This window comes from Sorex fumeus, unplaced genomic scaffold, assembly GCF_029834395.1.
Source record: "Sorex fumeus unplaced genomic scaffold, SorFum_2.1 ptg000169l, whole genome shotgun sequence".
NCBI lineage: Eukaryota > Metazoa > Chordata > Mammalia > Eulipotyphla > Soricidae > Sorex > Sorex fumeus.
In genome coordinates, this window is record NW_026606226.1 from 261,231 (window position 1) to 279,006 (window position 17,776).

Sequence of the window (17,776 nt, forward strand, 5' to 3'; positions counted from 1 at the left end):
CTCCCTCCGGGCCCCCCTCTGGCAGGGGACCTTCCTGGGCAGCTCCCACGTGGGGGTCATCTGCAGGAGCAGGGGGACAGCAGGGGCAGGCCGGGCCCGGTCAGCAGCCACCACTGGCCCACTGTCCACTCTGTAAGAAGGGCACTTGGGGACACTTCCCTGTGCCAGGGGGGCTCTGAGCTCAGCCGCTCCCCCTCCACTCCTGCCTCGCGGCCCCCCAGCTCCAAGTGCCTCAGCCCCCGACTCCACGTGGGAAGGACCTGGGGTACAGGGGCTGTGGGGGCCAGCACTGGGGGAGGCCGGCCATGGGGTGCCCCGCGGTGCCGGCTGACCTGTGTGCCCCCCCCACCCGGTGCTGCTACTGAACCCCACCACCACCCCCCCCCCCCCCCCGGCTAGCAGCCCTGGGCCTCCCACTGTGCCCCTTGCCCAGCCCCCACTGCCCCGCCCAGACCGCCCAGTAGCCACGTAGCAGAAGTCTGAAGCCATGCCAGCCCGGGCAGCACGTGCCCCTTGGCAACGGGGGTACTGTGAGGGGAAGTGGGGTGCTTACTGACCCCAGGCAGGGCACCGTGCGTCCACTCACGGCCCTCTACCCCACCATCTCATGCCATGCTGGCCCTCTGCTGGGTCCCCTTGCCCCCGGATAGGATGCAATCCTGGGGGCCTGCCTGTAAGAGGTGTTCTCTACGTCCTGGAAATTGAGAGTGAAAAAAACTCTCCCAGCACCCCCACCTGCCCACCTCCCCTCTGACCCTGCACTGCCACCCAGATTTCTCTTCCTACAATGGACTGAGGGCCCAGCCAAAGCACCGAGTCCCCCGAAGACACCTCCACACCCTCCCCCCAAAACAAAGCACAAATTGTGGGTCTTGGGGGGGGCGCCGGGGTGCCCGGAGAGAGCACAAGTCTGGTCACACCGGGACCTGAGGAGATGGCGTGTGTCAGGTGGGCGCTGCCAGGCCCCCGCGCAGCCAGTGGGCACGAGGGCGGCACCTCCCAGACCCCCCTCGACCTGCTCTCCGCCGTGGCCAGAAGCTCCGCGTCCAGCTGCCCCGCACGCGGCCCCCACGCGCACGCCCGCCTCCTCACAGCCCTGCCGGCCTCACGGGGGGCAGAGGCCCCTCTCCAGGAGGAGCGAAAAGGAGGGAGCGCCTGGCGGGTTCTGGCGCCCGGCCTCAACCCTCACACGGCAGCATCACCGGGAAGTTGGGGACACGGCAGCTCCGCGTCGGGCGCGGGGGGCCCGCGGGGACGTCCCCACCCCGCCCGGTGCTGCTCTGTGGCTGCTGAGAAGCGGGGCTCTTGGCGGGAACTGAGCCCCCTCTTTTGTACACTTGAGGTGCCAGGAGAAGCCTCCTGCATCCTCTCTGACCGAGGGGGGTGCTTGCCTCACCCCCTTTCACTTGTATAAAAAAAAATGATGGGTTGAAGCTATACTGACCGAGGGGGGGGAAAAATGATGTACTTTTTTATAAATAAAGTGTTTAAAACAACAGGGCCTCCCTCACCTGGCTGCCGCGGGGCGGGGTGGGGCGGGCAGGGACCCCGGGACATCTTCATGGCTCACGGGGCGGGGGGGCGGTGCAGCACGGGGAGACACAGCCTCCCGGACCCCCACTTCCCATGGCCTCTGCCTGCCCGGTCCCCTTCCGGAGCCAGGCCACACCTGTTGGGACCCGCAGATCCCCGGGGACAGAGGAGGTTCGCCTTGAGCTTCCCCGTGTGGAGGCCACTGCCCTCCCCCCACCCCCCCCCACACACACACAATCCAGGGGACTGGTCCCCACTCCTGGGCTGATACCCCCACACACACCAAGACCAGCTGCTTCCCATCCTCTGGCTGGAATGCAGGACCAATTCATCCTGGGCCAGGGTGGGCAGGGGCTTCAGTCACCCCCCACCGCTGCCAGAGGCATCTCCTTTCACTGAAATCTACACCCTGTCCCCAGGAGGGGGAGGGCAGAATCCCAGAAAACAGCCCCTTCCCCTCCCCGCCAGGCGAGGCCGCACCCTGGGTACCCAGGGCGGGGGGGTTGGTGGGAGAGACAGCAGCTGGTGGCAGCTGGCGGGGCCCCTCCCAGGGATGCCAGCCCAGAGCCCACTGGCCACTCACGCGGCCCCTTCCTCAGTCTTCCGGTCGCATTAATTTTTCATTTTCACAGGCGATATACGCTTAATTACATTATTAATATATTGGACGGGAGCAGTGGACAGAACATCCTAATTGGCATTTAACGAGAGCGTTCCGGCAGATTAGCCGAGGCCCGGCAGCGGAAGGAGGGCGAGCCAATTAGTCCCGCCTGTGGCCACCTTCTCTCCCGCTGCTGGTCAGGGTCCTCACGCCCGGCACTGCCTATCCCAGGACAGAGCTAGCCCGGCGACCAGCGCTGCTGCGGCCCCCACTGGGGACCTCATGTGCGCCAGACCTGTCCACTGTCAGCATGATGAACTGCACTCTTCATTCATTCACCCATTCATTCATTCAACTCCGCCTGCTGGGCTGCAGCAGCCCATGTCATACTGTGACAGCCCCACCCAGACCCCACTAAGAATCCAAAGCCTCAGGTACCCCAAATTCCAGAACAGTCAGCGTCACGCAGCTATGGGCCAAGGAGAGCCGTTTCTGAAGCGCAGTGGCCGCACATGATGGCCCTCCCTGGGGAAGAAGCCTGAGCTCAGGGCGGGAGAGAGGGCACCCCGTCAGCACAGGAGCATGGGGCGGGCACCCTCTCCAGCCCAGCCTGCCCAGAGGGCGATGCCTTCAGCCCACCTGTTCCCAACACGACGACATGCACAGCTCCACGGCGGAACCTTTCTGAAGGGACCAGCAGCTCGGAGATGGCTGCCCTGGCCACAGCTCTCAGCCTCACCACTGAGCTCCAGTCACTTGGACACCTTGTGACACACCTGCCAGCCTGCATGTGGCGGCTGGAGAGCAGAGTTTGAGCATAGGTGACCAGCCAGCAGCCAGGGGGAGCAGGGGTGGATGAGTGGGTGGGTGGGTGGATGGATGAGTGGGTGGGTGGGTGGGTGGATGGATGGATGGATGGATGGATGGATGGATGGATGGGTGGGTGGGTGGGTGGATGGGTGGGTGGGTGGGTGGGTGGGTGGATGGATGGATGGATGGATGGATGGATGGATGGATGGATGGATGGGTGGGTGACTGGGTGGCTGGATGGATGGATGGGTGGGTGGATGGATGGATGGATGGATGGGTGGGTGGGTGGGTGGATGGATGGATGGATGGATGGATGGATGGATGGAAGGAAGGAAGGAAGGAAGGAAGGGTGGGTGGGGGGCGGCTGGAGAGCTGGATCTGAGTGTGGGTGGCCAGCCAGCAGCCAGAGGGAGCAGGGATGGGTGGGTGGTTGGATGAGTGGTGGGTTGATGGGTGGATGGATGGGTGAGTGGACAGGTAGGTGAATGGATAGATGGACAGATGGTGGGTGAGTGGATAGATGGATGGGTGGGTTGTGGGTAGGTGGGTCGCGGGTGGATGGATAAATAGCCTCTAAGTCTTTTTTCCATGTGTGTTACCTCTAACAGGTAGTTAGGCTGTCTGTTTTTTCTCCCAAATGTGGTCATTTTCCTGCCTCTCTCTCTGTGTTTTATTTTAATGATCAGGGTCAGCGTTTCAGCCTTGCCGCAGTCCGTTTAGACGCTGATTCTATTGTCAGTCCAATTCGCAGCATTCACTGAAAATCTGGTGACAGGAAAGAGGGTCCAGTCGACCTTGCTTCGCTCCCCCGGCCCACCCTGGCCAGCCGCCTGGCCCTCGGACGAGATGCTCGCCTTCCCGAGACCTGGTCCTCGGCCTACGTGAACGGAAGGATGAGTAACGAGCGCTGGGTAGAGAGCAAGTTATTTGTACAGAGATAATGGTGGGCGCCACCACTGGGGGCTGCCGTGAGGATTAAGGGAGAATCATTTCTTTGTAAAGTGCTTAGCACAATGCCTGGGACAGAGTAAGTGCTCCGTGGAGCGAAGCTAAGATCGAATTATCTTGTACTATTATTTTCACCCTGCCTGGCTGTGCAGAGTGGTTGCCGCAGGCTACTAGGATCATCATGGAAACCGCATCGGCAAGAGATGCTGGGGGGGGGGGGGGGGCGCTCTGCGCCTCCCTGGCTCTGTGAACCGAACCTCCCAACACCCCCTGGACCTCTTCCTGCCCTCGCTGTCCAGCACAATGGCCCGACCAGTGGCTAGAATGTGTCCCTGGGGTGGGACCCAGTCGGAAACACCCCCATTCTGGAACCTCCCGAGTGGCCCGTCTCTTCCTCCAGGTCCGATACTGGGGGACCCTGCCCATGCCGTGTACTTTCCCGGCTCTGTGCTGTACCATCGCCTATCCTGGGTGGGCCCGGGCGCCGTGCATGAGGGTGCTGTGCACATTCTCAGGCGTCACGTGGGATGCACACAGCACCTGCTGGATTCACCACCCGGAGGCAAAGATAGATTTCAGCCTCCCCCCTGTGTTTCCTTGTCCATTCTGCAGTTTCATTTTTTCCCTCTGGGAACTGGGTTCCCCCATTTACGTGAAGTCACCTTTGAGCTTCCCTGGTCCCCACCCAGACAGCACCAAGTCACCCGCAGACAGCATCTGCACCCCTGGAGGCCTGTGTGAGTCAGTGTCACCCGCCGGGAGCACCCAAGGATTCAGCATGTCACCTGCAGCCCACTCCAGCTGCGGCCTGGCTCTCTGATACTGGGGTGTCATTGGGGCTTGACTTGACGGGCAGCAAAGGGCACTGACGACTTTTTTTTTCTTTTTGGGTCACATCCGGTGATGCACAGGGGTACCTCCTGGCTCTGCACTCAGGAGTTACTCCTGGCGGTGCTCAGGGGACCATATGGGATGCTGGGAATCGAACCCGGGTTGGCCGCGTGCAAGGCAGACACCCTACCCGCTGTGCTATGGCTCCAGCCCTGGCACTGACCACTTTTTCATGTGACTCTCAGGAACTGGGGTGGGGGGAGGGGGACTGGAAGGACCCTGGGACCTGAACACGTTGTTTAGGGGCCAGAGAGAGCATGCAGAGGTGAGGATGCTCGCCGGGCTTCCCACCCACTCCGCCCCCAGTGGTCCCCAAGAACTGCCAGAGTCGCTCCTGAGCAACAAACCAGGAGCAGCCCCATGTGCTGCCAGCCAAGGCCACCCCCCTCACCACTGGTGCCCTGAAGACCCCCAGCACGGGGGCCGCATGCCCCAGCCCTCATGGGGGGGTGGAGAGCAAGACTGGAAGACTCAGCAGAGAACCGAGCACTGGGGAGCACCTCGGGGTTGTGACCCGCCGCCAGCAGCCCACGCACTCTTGCGCCAGGACCCCTCAGCAGAGAAGTGCCCCTAGCTGCCAAGCTAGCTGTGGGGGATGGGGCTGTGGACCCCCAGTCTGGCATCTGCACCCCAGCTCAAACCCCTGTCCACTGCCTAAAACCTCAAAGGCTCCAAGAAGGGGCCAGGCACCAACCCGGGCACAGAGCCACCCCCTCCGCAGAGACAGGTGGGCACCATGACAAATTCCCGTGTGCCCACAAAGTGGCAGGTGCCCTGGGCAGGTCTCAGAGCTGGTGGGAACCCCGCGGGGTGTCGGGGTGCTGCCGTGGGCAGCGGGCTGGCAGGGCTGGTATTGGGCGTGGCGATTAGAGGCACAGGGGTGGGCAGCCGCGGGAGGGGCGCCCAGCACTGAGTCAGGAATGCACCAGGGGAGGCGGGTCCTCCTGGCGAGGGAGCTGATGAGTCACCGGAAGCCACAGCCTGTGACTGTGGCCCCCAGTCCCACGGCCCCTGAGGCCCAACCCCAGCGCTCCTGGCCTGTCCCGGCCGCCCACATGTCCTTCATGGTGACGCCTGTGCGCCCTGAGAAGCTCACCAACACCAGGGGAAGCAGGAAGTCAGGTGCAGCCTCCAGCTGTGCCGCCCGCTGCTCTGGGGACGGGCAGGACGCGACACCTCTGCACACCCACCCCCAGCTGTCCCCACCTCGGCTTCCCACTCTCGGGGATGACTTTCCTGGAATCCCGCTCTGCTGCGCTTCGAGCTTTCCAGAACTGCTGTGCCCGGCTCCTCCCCCAGTGCGTGGGCTCCAGATTCCTCTGCCACACCCCACACCGCCTGGCGTGAGTTTCCAACCCCTCTGCCCCAGCACTGCCCAAGCCCCAACAGGCAGGGAACTTCCCGCTCACTAGGACACCCGACCCCAAGAGCGCCCAGTATCAGGATGAGCTGGAGGACGCTGCACAGGACAGGCAACAGCAGGGCCCTGAAAGGGGGGCGTGGGGACAGGTAGCAGGACCCCCAGGTCTCTGAGGCCCTGTGGCACTGCCCACGCCTCCACTGCCAGCTCTGCCCGGAGCAGCCCCGGGAGTCCCAGCTCCTGCACAGACCCCCGTGACACTGAGCTTCTCCTCGTCCACCCCCAAGTCTCCGGGAAGAGGGGCAGAGGGGTGGGGATCCCCCTACTCTGGATGGGAAACTGCCCCTGAGTCGGCATCGATCCCATGTGTTTTCTCACGGTTCGGCGTGACTTGGAGAGGGGGTTCCGCAGTGCCCATTCACTGTCCACGGGGCATGGGCCAGTGTGGAGGACATGTGGTTCACCCAGGGCAAAGGGCAGAGATCCATGGCGTCCCCGTGACAGGGGTCACGGCCCTGCCAGCCTCCTTGGCTGCGTTTCCTGCCCATCTGGCCAGCTGCAGAGACAGGCTTGAGCGGTGGCCCCTTGGAAGCGGGAGGCGGGCGCTGGCCTCCGGGACCTGGGCCGAGCCTGTCCTCATCACGTCCCCACCAACTCACCCCCATGGGCAGCGGCCGCCACAGAGCGAGTTCAGGCTGGCAGGGGGTCAGCTCGGGGAAGCCAGAGCATGCTGAGAGGGGAAGAGCCAAAAAGGGGGCCATGGGCCATGCCCCCTGCCACCCCCCCTCCCCGTGCCCAGGCACCCACCAAGCCTGGGAGGAGAATCGAGCTCCCATATGGACTGAGTGGACAGGGTGCTTCTGGGCACGGGGCTGCGTGTATTGGGGTGGGGTGGGCATAGCTGGGCCGCCCTAACCTCCCTGCTCACCCGCACACAGGCTCTAGCCACAGCCAGGCGACCCTCCCTGCACCTCCGGTCCCCGCCCCCAGCCAGGCATGACCCGACTCAGCAAGGAGGAGGCTTGTCGGGCTCAGGGGCCTTGAAATCCCATCCCCGGGCACCCCGGAGCCTGGCGGGGGGCTGCCGGGCCCTGACTGGGGAGAGGGCACTGCCCCCCACTCACTCTCTGCAGGGCCCCTGTGCTCCGGCCCCGGGCATGGACAGGCCCCCACTAGGCGCTGGAGGTGACAGGGAGGTCGGGAGCCCAAGGACGGCCCCCACCCAGCCTGGGGCTTTGTGCCACTGACACAGGGACTGACACCCCTCCTGGTGCTGCAGCGGGGGGCTCTCTGCCTGCCCGGCCCAGCACCTGCATCTCTCCGCTCCTGGAGGCCAGGAATGGACGTGCCTTTGCCAGAGGCTCCGGGGAGGGCAGTGGGGGTGTGGGCAGCCGGAGGGGGGAGGGGAGGCCCAGAGGGGCCTGTCACTGGGGCTGAGGCTGATGAATGGCTCCCCCCTACCCGGCGGGTCCCCCCCTTTCATCCCTCCCCCTCAGAGGGGCCTGGGGTCAGGTCCCTGCCTGCAGTGTCCCCCCCAGACAGCTCCCCCCCTCAGGAATGCGCGTGAAATCCCGGTAACTCTCCCCAGCTGGGCCTGACCTTGGCGGGACAGAGCTGGTGGGGCGCGAGGTTCTCGGGGACCCGGCCTGGTCTCGGCTCGAGGTGCGGGAAGCTGAGGGGCACGATGGAGGCACAGGAGCCTGGCGACCGGGCACAGGGGGCAGGGCGAGAGGCAGCCCCCCCGCTGGCGGGAACATAGGGCAGTGGGCACCCAGAGCAGGATGGAGCAGGCCGCGGACCTGGGGACCGCTGAGCACAGACACACCCCGCTCCACTCACCCCAGGCGCAGAGGGTGTGGGGGAGCCCACCCAGGGTCACCTGGGGTCACACAGCTACAGAAGAGCCGGCCCAGCCTCTGCTGCAGATGGTGGTTTGTGGGCCAGGGGGGCGTACACAGCCCGGATCCACAGGGGTCCGACAAAAGGCCTGAGGCTCAGGAGCAGGCTGTGTGTGTGACCCGGAAGGTTCCACCAAACTCTGAGCCCCACCCCCAACCCTCCCCTCCCCCCCCCCCCGTTACCCACCTGTCCACAGAGGCAGAGGGATGGGGCTGCGAGGGTCAAGTCAGATGATTTCAATAAAAGCACAGGCACGATGGAATCGATAACAAGCTAATCCAGCCACCGGGAGATAATCAGCCCTGAGAGGAAACTGGTGGGAGGTCTCCAGGCAGGAAGAAGCAGCAACGCTCCCTCGCTATCAATATCGTCACCACCACTGCCAGTCCACCATAACCGCTATCCCCATCACTCCCGTCACCCCCACGGTCGGTATCAACAGCCCCATCAGCAGCATCAGCACCACCCCCAGCAGCCGCTGGCGGCAGACGCGGCTCATCCCCCACTGACCACACGCCAGGCGGGACAGCAGAGCCCTGACCCCCGCCTCCACCCGGCTCCACAAGGGTTCTGTGCCTGAGGTCGGAACCACAGTGAGCTCCGGAACCAAGAAGGAAAAGGGGGTCCTCACAGGGAGCCAGCACAAAGCTGGCACCACCCAGAAGTGGGCAGACAGGATGCCCCCCTCCAGAGTTACAGCAGCTGGAGACTGTAGGAGGAGGGGGTCTCACTCAGCAGCTGGAGATTGTAGGGGCCCAAACCTGACTGTCCAGTGGCCTCTGGAGGATGGCGGTCACTGGGCCGCCAAGGGAAACAGGCCAAGGCACGAAACCTATTCCCACCTGGCGTGGCCCAGCCCCAGTAACCTACTGCAGGAACAAGACGCATTTCTGCCAAAAGCCTTTGGGTTCCGAGATTTGTTCCTGAGTCTCTGGAATCATGGCCGTTAAGCAGTCCAATCAGGAACCAGAGGCCATGCCTCCACTTATATAGCTGAGCCGGAGGTGGTTTGTGGGTGTGTCTCCCACACATCTAACTTTTGGCTGTTTACTTTCTTGGTAAACTTTGCCCCAAGTTTTTGGGGTCTGGCCAAAGGCACAGCAGCAATTTTGGGGTATCTGAAAGTCTGATGGTGCCATCAGGCTGCTGATGCGCTCGCCTCACAGGTATATATGCTGGCGGCACCATACCCCCTGGAGACTGTAGGGGGAGGGGGTCTCACTCAGCAGCTGGAGACTGGGGGGGTGGTCCCAATATCTGGTTCCAGCAGCTCACTGGGGGTGATGTCGTGCCCCCAAGTTCCAGGGCTCCCTCTGTCCCGGTGGGGTGCCCCCGCACACGGGTGAGCCAGGAGCCTGTAAGCCCCCTGAGCCGGGCGCGAATGCCGCACCTCCCCTCCCTCCATGCAAAGATCGGGCAGGACAGTTGTGCAAACTGGACACAGATGCGGGTGGGTGTGGGGGTGCCCACCTTGGAGGCCGCAGACCTGGGCCACATGGGGACCTCAGGATCGGAGGCTGCTTGGCCCAGCACCCAGCCTGGCGGGCATGAGGGGCTGTCTAGTGGCACCTTGTCCCTCCCTCCATGTCCCCGACGCCCGCAGACCCCAGCTGCCTGCAGGTGCTGGGCCCCGTGGAGACAGAGGGGTCTGGGGGAGTGGATTTGTCCGGGTGTAACCAGAGAGCGTCTGGGGGCCATGGCCGGGCTCCAGTGGGGGGGCCCTCCACCCCTCCGCCCAACTGCCAAGGAGAGGTGCAGAGACGGAGGCCTGGGGAGGGACGAGGAATCAGGAAGCAGGGGAGCCAAGGGCCCCAAAGATGACGCCACAAGCCAGTGGCCCCGGCCACGATGCTCCAGCTCAGCCAGGCCAGGCCCCGGTGCAAGGGCAGAGAGTCACTCCTGCCCTCCCCGTCCTCGCCTCCTTCTGCACCCGGTCCACCCACTGCACCCCACTCCTGGCCCGGGCTCCAGGGATTGCATGGGCCCTAGAAGAGGGTGGGCGCGGAAAGGGGCCGGCGTGAGTGCTGTCCTGGTCAGGGCTAAGTTCCAACAGTGGGGGGGGGGGGGCGGGGGGGGCGCTGGGTCCATCTGGGGGACAGGTACCACTTGGTCCTTTTATTCCTGAGTCTCAAGTCCCACCTGCCTCGAGTCAGCCCAGGACCTGGCCCGCTGCTGGGGGCCGATGGGAAATGGAAGGAGGGACAGGGGGTGAGACAGACGGGGGATTGCCCCCACACCCTGAACCACGAGCTCCGAGCTTGCCAGTTTTCTGAACAGGCCAGGCCTGGCTTCCAGTGCCCCCCCCTCTCTCCCTCTCTCTCTCCCTCTCTCTCCCCCCTCCTCTCTCTCGAGGCGCACAGGGTAGGGGGCTACAAAGCAGCCCTGAGCTCATTTGCTTGTTTAATTGGGTCGGGAGGGAAGAAAATGGAACTCAACAGGAATCTTCCCTGCAGGCCCGAGAGGGAACGAGGGGGTGGAGACCCCTGTCTCAGAGCGCCCCCCATCCCCCCCACCTCTATGGCCCAGATCCTGAGACCAGAGAATGTGAAGGCTGAACCCCGGGGACCGGGAGGCTGGGGGCCCCCCAGAACTGGGACAGACACTCCCCCCCGCCCAAGCCTGGCAGGGGGCAGGGAAAGGGTAGTTCTCTAACTGGGGGTCTGCCCCGCTGACTCCTGCCTTCCCTCTCCGCCCCCAAGGAGGTCTGGGGGGGCTATACTCCTCGGCCTCTGTAGAGGCTGCAGCCCCCACTCCAGCCAGACCCGTACTGGCCCCTCAGAGTGTCCCTCCTCATCGGGTCCTGGGGGGCAGAGGCCAGGCCATGAGAGGGGGTGTCACCGTTCCCGTGGCACAAGATTTAAGGGGAGGCCCAGTCCGGTCCCCGTGGTGATGAAAACCTTCGTATTTGTTCCAGGGAACATCTGAGCTGCAGAGACAGTAGAGCAGGTAAGGCGACTAGCGCCCCAGATGCTCCCCCAGGCACCGCCAGGAGTGACCCTAAGCACAGAGCCAGGAGGAAGTTCGGAGCACCCCGAGGTGCCCCCCTGCCCTCCCCCCCACCGCCAGATAATCAAACATCTGCAAGAAAAAGGTGATTAGCAGTTCTGCTCCCTTTTGTTCGAGCATCCACGGCTGGACAGGGCCAGTTCTGGCCTTCGCCAGGCACAGATATTCCGTGCGTGCCCCCGCCCTGCTCTGCCTGATCCGGCACCCAGAGTGGAGGGGGTATGTGGGAAGCCTGGGGGGAGATGGGTTGGGGGTGCTCAGCCTCATCCCTAAGTGAGGGCCGTCCACCTGCTCAGGCCACAGGAGGCTGCCTGGGAATAGCGCCCAGAGGCCTCCCCGTGAGTGGGTCGCAGCGGGATGGCAAACTCTGGGTGACATGACTTCTGTTCTAGAACTTTCTGTGGGAAGACTCTCCCGGGGCAGGAGCCGCCTGGCACCAGAGGACATGCAGGTGGGCCTGGGTCCCTACAGGGGAGCAGGTCCAGTCTGCAGGCAGTCCCTGCCCCACCCTAGGACCCCAGCCCCAGGGGCCTCGGCAGCCAGGTGGGGTGCATGGGGCCCCAACCAACCAGGGCTCACCCCTTCTCCAAAGGAGAAGGAAGCTCAGATGTGGCCCCTGCAGTGCCCACAGGGCACGTCGCCCAGCCTGGCCTGGGCTTCCTCTGAATGCCGGCGGGGACAGGACAGGTGGGCAGGCCAGGGACAGGCCCCTAGAGAGGAGGCCCCCAGTGCCCAGGACAGGAGGAAAATGGGAGCAGGGTGGGAGGTTCCCTGCCCTGATGCCCACTCCAGGCCCCACGCATGGCGCTGCCAGCCAACCCTTCCTCCTGGCCCGGTACCGTTCGCTTGTTCCAAGGCCATTGTCACTGGACATTGTCGCCAGGCACGGCTGTCCCCGCCCATAGCAGCGCCTTTCAGCAGACTCGGGGGCCAGGGCGGACCCCGGCGATGCCAAGCTAGGAGCCGGGGCCAGACACCTGGGCCTGCTGATAACACCACCGCCCGCCTGGGCCTTTGTCCCCACAGCACTGCCCTCTCTCCGGCTGGCAGGCCTGAGGCACTGAGGGGCACCCGGTGCCAGCCCCTGGAACCATCCATTACTGCCCCAATCCATCCCAATCCATGCACGGGAAAGGACACCAGCACCCTGGATCCGGAAGTGAGTTGAAACTCACTTTGGACACCAGGTCCCTGCTCAGACAGACAGGCGAGCACCCAGCAAATGCTGGAAGTTTCCGGGCTCCCTGGGGTGCCTGGCAATGGTCTCTGAGGGTCACGTCACTGCCTGCAAAGTCAGGGTCTCCCTCATGCACCCCACCCCCACCCCGCATCCCCAGATCTGTCACTGGCAGTGTCCCGAGTCGGGATCACAGGCCCAGCACTGTCAGGATGAAATCTCCCATCTGGGGAGAAAACGGGTGAGGAGCAGAGAGACCCCCACCCCCACCCGTGGGGGCGCCAGCCCTGCTGGGGGTGAGGGCAGGCAGAGTCCAGGGCCTCCGGGGGGCGCGGGCCTGCTCTGCCCAGAAATCGCTGTGATGGAACGGGACAGCTGCAACCAGCCCTAATCCCCCCTAATGACTTCTCCAGCCCCCCAGTCCCAGGCAAGCACAGCCCCCGTGGGCCCCCCGCCAGGGCCCTCCTCCCCTCTGCCCCTCACACCAGCTCATGAGGCCCCTCTGTCCCCCGGAGCCCTGCCCCCAGCTCCTCTCCCCTCTGCTCCTGAGATGCAACCTGCAACCCAAAGGATGGGGCAGCTCAGCTCACCGAGGCCGGGAGGGAGTGGGACATGCAGCCCTGGAGCGAAGGGCGGGGCGCAGGTGGGCTCTGGAGTCTGTCCTGGACCAGCCCTGAGGCCAAAGCGAGTCCTCCAGGGTCACAGAGCTCCCGCACCCCCCTCTGTGCAAAGCCTGTTGGGTGCTTCCCGCCAGGAAGGGGGGGCCCTGCGGGAGGGGGGGCCAGGAGCCACACACAGCCCCCAGCTCCAGTCTCTCCACTTCCGTCGTGACCTCTGGGTGGGGTGGACCTTTGGGCGGCTATAGGCATGTCTTGGGGAGAACTTCAAAAGGGTCTGGAGGGGCTGGAGCAATAGTACAGCGGGTTGGGCATTTGCCTTGCACGTGGCCGACCCGGGTTCAATTCCCAGCATCTCATATGGTCCCCTGAGCACCTCCAGGAGTAATTCCTGAGTGCAGAGCCAGGAGTAACACCTGAGCATCACCGGGTGTGACCCCCCCCAAAAAAGCAGACACCTGTGGGGGAGGTATCCCAGGCTTGGGGGTACCGGGAGCTGTGGACAGGGCTAGACCTCAGGATGGAGGCTCCTGATGTCCACTCAGGTCCTCCTGATGCCCAAGACAAGGACAGGAGGGCATGGGCCTGTGGAAGAGAAGAGACCCCACATACGGGCTCGGCTCCCGAGGGCCTCCCTCCTCCTGGCCAGCAGACAGGGGTGCAGCCTAGCCGAGCCCCCAAGATGGGACACGCCTCTTGCCCACAGCACCAGCTGGGGACCCCCTCCCCCACACTCCTGCAGGGAACCCCCTTCCTGAGCAGCCTCCAGGGCCGCCCTGGGCCCAGGGACTCTAGGTACGGGGCCAGGAAGGTCCCTGTCCCCCGGGGCTTTCCGAGTGGCTGTTTGGGGAAGTGGGGAGGGCAGCCTGGCCCGCAGGCTGGGGGTGGGGGCTCCCTAGAGGGCCCGGGATGGAGCTGATGCCAGGCCAGGCTAAGACCCCTCAGACTCGACAGGGAACCCACCGCAGGACTCGGGTCCCCCGGCCCTGCTGTGTGCCCCTGGGCCTGAAGCACACAGCAGGGCCTGGCTACTGCAGGGCCCCCCGTGAGGCCCCTGTCCCCGGCAGCGCCACCCCCCCCCCAGGCTTACAGTGAGGGAGACAGAGGGGGCGGGGGCAGCAAACGACAATTAATCTCACAAACCCTAATTTGGAACCGCTCCCGGTCCCCCGAAGCTCGGGATCTGGGATGGGTATAATCCGGGCGCACCTGGCAGAAGCCCAGGAGAGGGAGGGGCCGAGCCACTGCCCCTCCCCCCCCGCCGCCGCCAAACATTTCCACCGCAAGCAGAGCTGGGGGGGGTTCCCATCCTCCGAGGCTGCCAGGGTCTGAGGGCTCCCGGGGGCCCTGGCCATGGCGGGGGGGGGGGGCACAGACAGGCAACAGGCTGGTGGGGCTCGCGCCAGGAGAGGGGCTGGGTGGAAAACGCGCCCAAGAGCCCATGAAAACAGGTGTGCAACTTCCTCCCCCACCCACCCAGCAAAGTCCCGGGTGCAAGAGCTGCCCTCCCACCATGGCCTCTGAGATGCCCTGAAGCAGTCTTGGACCTCCTGCAGAATGCCAACACCTCTATCAGCCCGGGAGCGAGGTGCCCCACTGCCAGGACCCCCAGGCCAGACCCGGGGGCCCCAACACTGCCCCAAGCACACCCTCTTCCCTCTCCTTTGCCCTGGGCCCCCACCCCCCCTCCCATCCCCCCTCCCCACCTCGAGGGGACTTCAGAGATCAAAGCCAGGCTTCCCCCCCAGACTGGCCTCTCCCCACTGCACCCCAGCACCCAGGGAAGAGGTTCCCCGCTGGGGAGCTGGGAAGGAGTCATGTGGGGTCAAGAGCCCCCAGGGTGTGGGGGTTCTGAGGACGAGCCGCAAGCCAGTCGGACAAATGGACAGATGGACCGACAGACAGAGGGACAAGACGGCCAGCCTCCTGCTGGCAGCATGGCCTTGGTCCGTCCCTCCATCACGTGTGTGAACTAGGGGGCTACTCCAGGGCTGCTTGCTGCTGGAGGGTCACTCCGGCCTCTCTGCCATGTCCAGTGGGTTTCAGGAAAGCTCTTACAGGGCTGTGAAGGGCAGGGTGGGCTCAGGAAAGTCTCTGCTGCCACTGCAGGGGGCTGGAGTCCAAACACCCATTCAGGGGGTTCCCCGGCCCCTCTCTCTGGGCCCAGCCTTTTCCAGGAAGTAGTGGTCACTCAAAGTCCCTGCAGACGCCAGCTGTAACCCCAGGCTGGGCCCTGCTGTCCAGGCCACCCGCCTCCAGGGGCCTGTAGGGCTGAAAGGGTGGAAGGTGGGGTGGAGGGGCGGCTTGTGGCTCCAGACATCAGCGGGTTTTGGAGGGACGTGACTGCGGTGAGCCCGGGCCCCCACCCCGGGCCTGCTTCCTTGTTTGTGAGGTGCGGCCGGGCCGACTTGGCTTCCCCCCCGCGGGCGCCCGCGCAGACGTTATAATTTCCACAACCCACAAGGGCAAGCTCGAGGCTGGGCAGGCCCCTGCAGAGGGGTGGAGTGCAGGGGAACCCCGTCCAGGAAGATCCCGCGGGGCCCAGGGGATTCCTGCTCAGGGTGCACAGCCCACCCAGGCCCTGCCCACACCCTCTCCTGCTGGCCTCTTCCTCCCAGGCTATAGACGGGTGAATAGGAGCTCGCGGCCGTGTCCCAAGGCCAGTGTCCATGGCTGCACCTGACATTTCCGATCCCTCTGCCCAGCACCAGCCCCCTCGAATGTCTGCCCACTGCTTCCAAAGTCCCTCCTTGACTCCTGTCCTTGACCCCCTAACGACACCCCCAGGCCACCCCCACCCCCACTCCAGCTTAGCAAGCAACCCCAACCCCCAAACCCCTGGGTGGCCCTGATGTGAAGGGGCCAAACCACAGCTGCTCGATGGATGGGACTGTCCACGGGAGGGGGTCCACTGACCCCACTGCAGCCTAGGCACCTATTGCTATGTACACACACACACACACACACACACACACACACACACACACCCCAGAAGGTGGGCTGGGTGGTACAGGGCTCCCCCTGCTGGCAGCCTGAGAAACTGCCCACACTCACCCCCCACTCCCAACCCCCTGTACAGTCCCTGTAGGACGTTTGGGGAAAGTCGGAGGCAACATGGAATATGACCCCCAAACACAGAGAAGGTCCCTGAGCACCACCATGGATGGTCCCCCAGCAGAAGGCAGACCATGTGAAGATCAGCCTTTGTTCAGGTCTTGAGGCCGGGTGAGGTTCTGCCGCAGTAAAACCCTTCTTGAGTCCCACTGTTGTCTTTGGTTTTTCCTTCTTGGTCTTTGGTTTTAGACCCACAGCTAATGGTGCTCTGGGCTGACACCTGGTCTGTGCTCAGGGGTAACTCCCGGTGGGGGCTCCGGGGGGGCTGGGAATCAAACCAGGCCGCATGCAAGGCAAGCGCCTCCTTTGTCCCTGCACTGTCCCTGGGGCCCCCATCACAAGGACACAGATTTTAAGAGGAGCTATTTATAAATGACCCCGTCCCCACATGGGGACACCATGGTGTCAGCACGGGAGGGGGTGGGGGACCTCAGACCTGAGAGTGCTCCTGGGCACGGGGCAGGCAAAGATGGGGGGGAAAAGGGGTCGAGAGAGGGCCAGGCTCTGCTCTGATGGGGAGAGAGCACCCCTCACGGGGCCTCCCCAAGGCGTGGGCCAGGAGCCCCTTCAGACCGTTATTCCCGGGCCCCCTACGGGCCCCCACACTTCTTGCCAGGGACATCTCCTGATGTAAGGCTTATGGCTAATGACGCTCCAGGCTGGGCTGTCTTTTGTTCCAAGTCCCCGAGGGTCCCTTCCCACTGTCACTCAAGATGCAGAGACCCCATGCTGGGGACCCCACCACAGTCACAAACATCTCCAGGGCCATACTGCTCAGGACAGAGGGACGGGCAAGGAGCTGTCCACTCCCGTGTGGGGTCAGCCCGCTTCCAGAGGGACCGCAGAATAGTCATTCTGTTTTCACACCAGGGAAGCAAGACACGGTCAGAGCCTGGGGGACAACACGGTCAGGGTCTGGGGGACATGGGACACAGTCAGGGTCTGGGGGACGCGGGGCACGGTCAGGGTCCGGGGGGACACGGGACACGGTCAGGGTCTGAGGGACGCAGGACACGGTCAGGGCCGGGGAGATGTGGGACACAGGATCTGGGGCATGGGGGACGCGGGGCACAGTCAGGGTCTGAGGGACGCAGGACACAGTCAGGGCTGGGAGGACATGGGACAGGCGTGAGGAGAAACAAGCGCTGAAAATAACACAACGGGCTGCCTCAGAGAGGGGGGACCCTCGTGACCTGGGAGACATCTGCCACTGAGCGACCCCAGCCCAGGACCATGGGGGCCGCAGGGCCAACCCAGCTGTGTGGCCGGCTCTCTGGGGAGGAGACTCACGCTCCCTGCCTGGAGGAGAGGGACAAAGGATGTCATGCTGCTCACAGACAATGTCAGGGGCTGGAGCCACAGCACAGCCAGGAGGGCACTTGCCTTGCATGTGGCTGGCCCAGATTCAATCACAAATGGTCCCGAGCCCACCAGGAGTGATCCCTGACTATTGCTGAGGTGTGGCCCCAAAACAAACGAGATAAAAATAAATAAAACAAGTGAGTGTGCTTCTAAGGTATATGAGTAGGAGCACAAGTACTCAGGTACTCAATTGCTCACTCGGATACTTAAGCACTGAGGCACTCATTCAGGTACTCAGATACTTGGGTATTCATTGGGTACTCAGGCGCTCACCTGTATACTTGGGTACCCACTCAGGTACTCAGGTACTCATTCAGGTACTCAGATACTTGGGTACCCAGGTGCTCACCTGTATACTTGGTACCCACTCAGGTACTCGGGTACTCACTCAGGTGCTCACTCGGATACTTGGGTACTCACTCAGGTACTCACTCGAGTACTCGAGTGCTCCCTTGGGT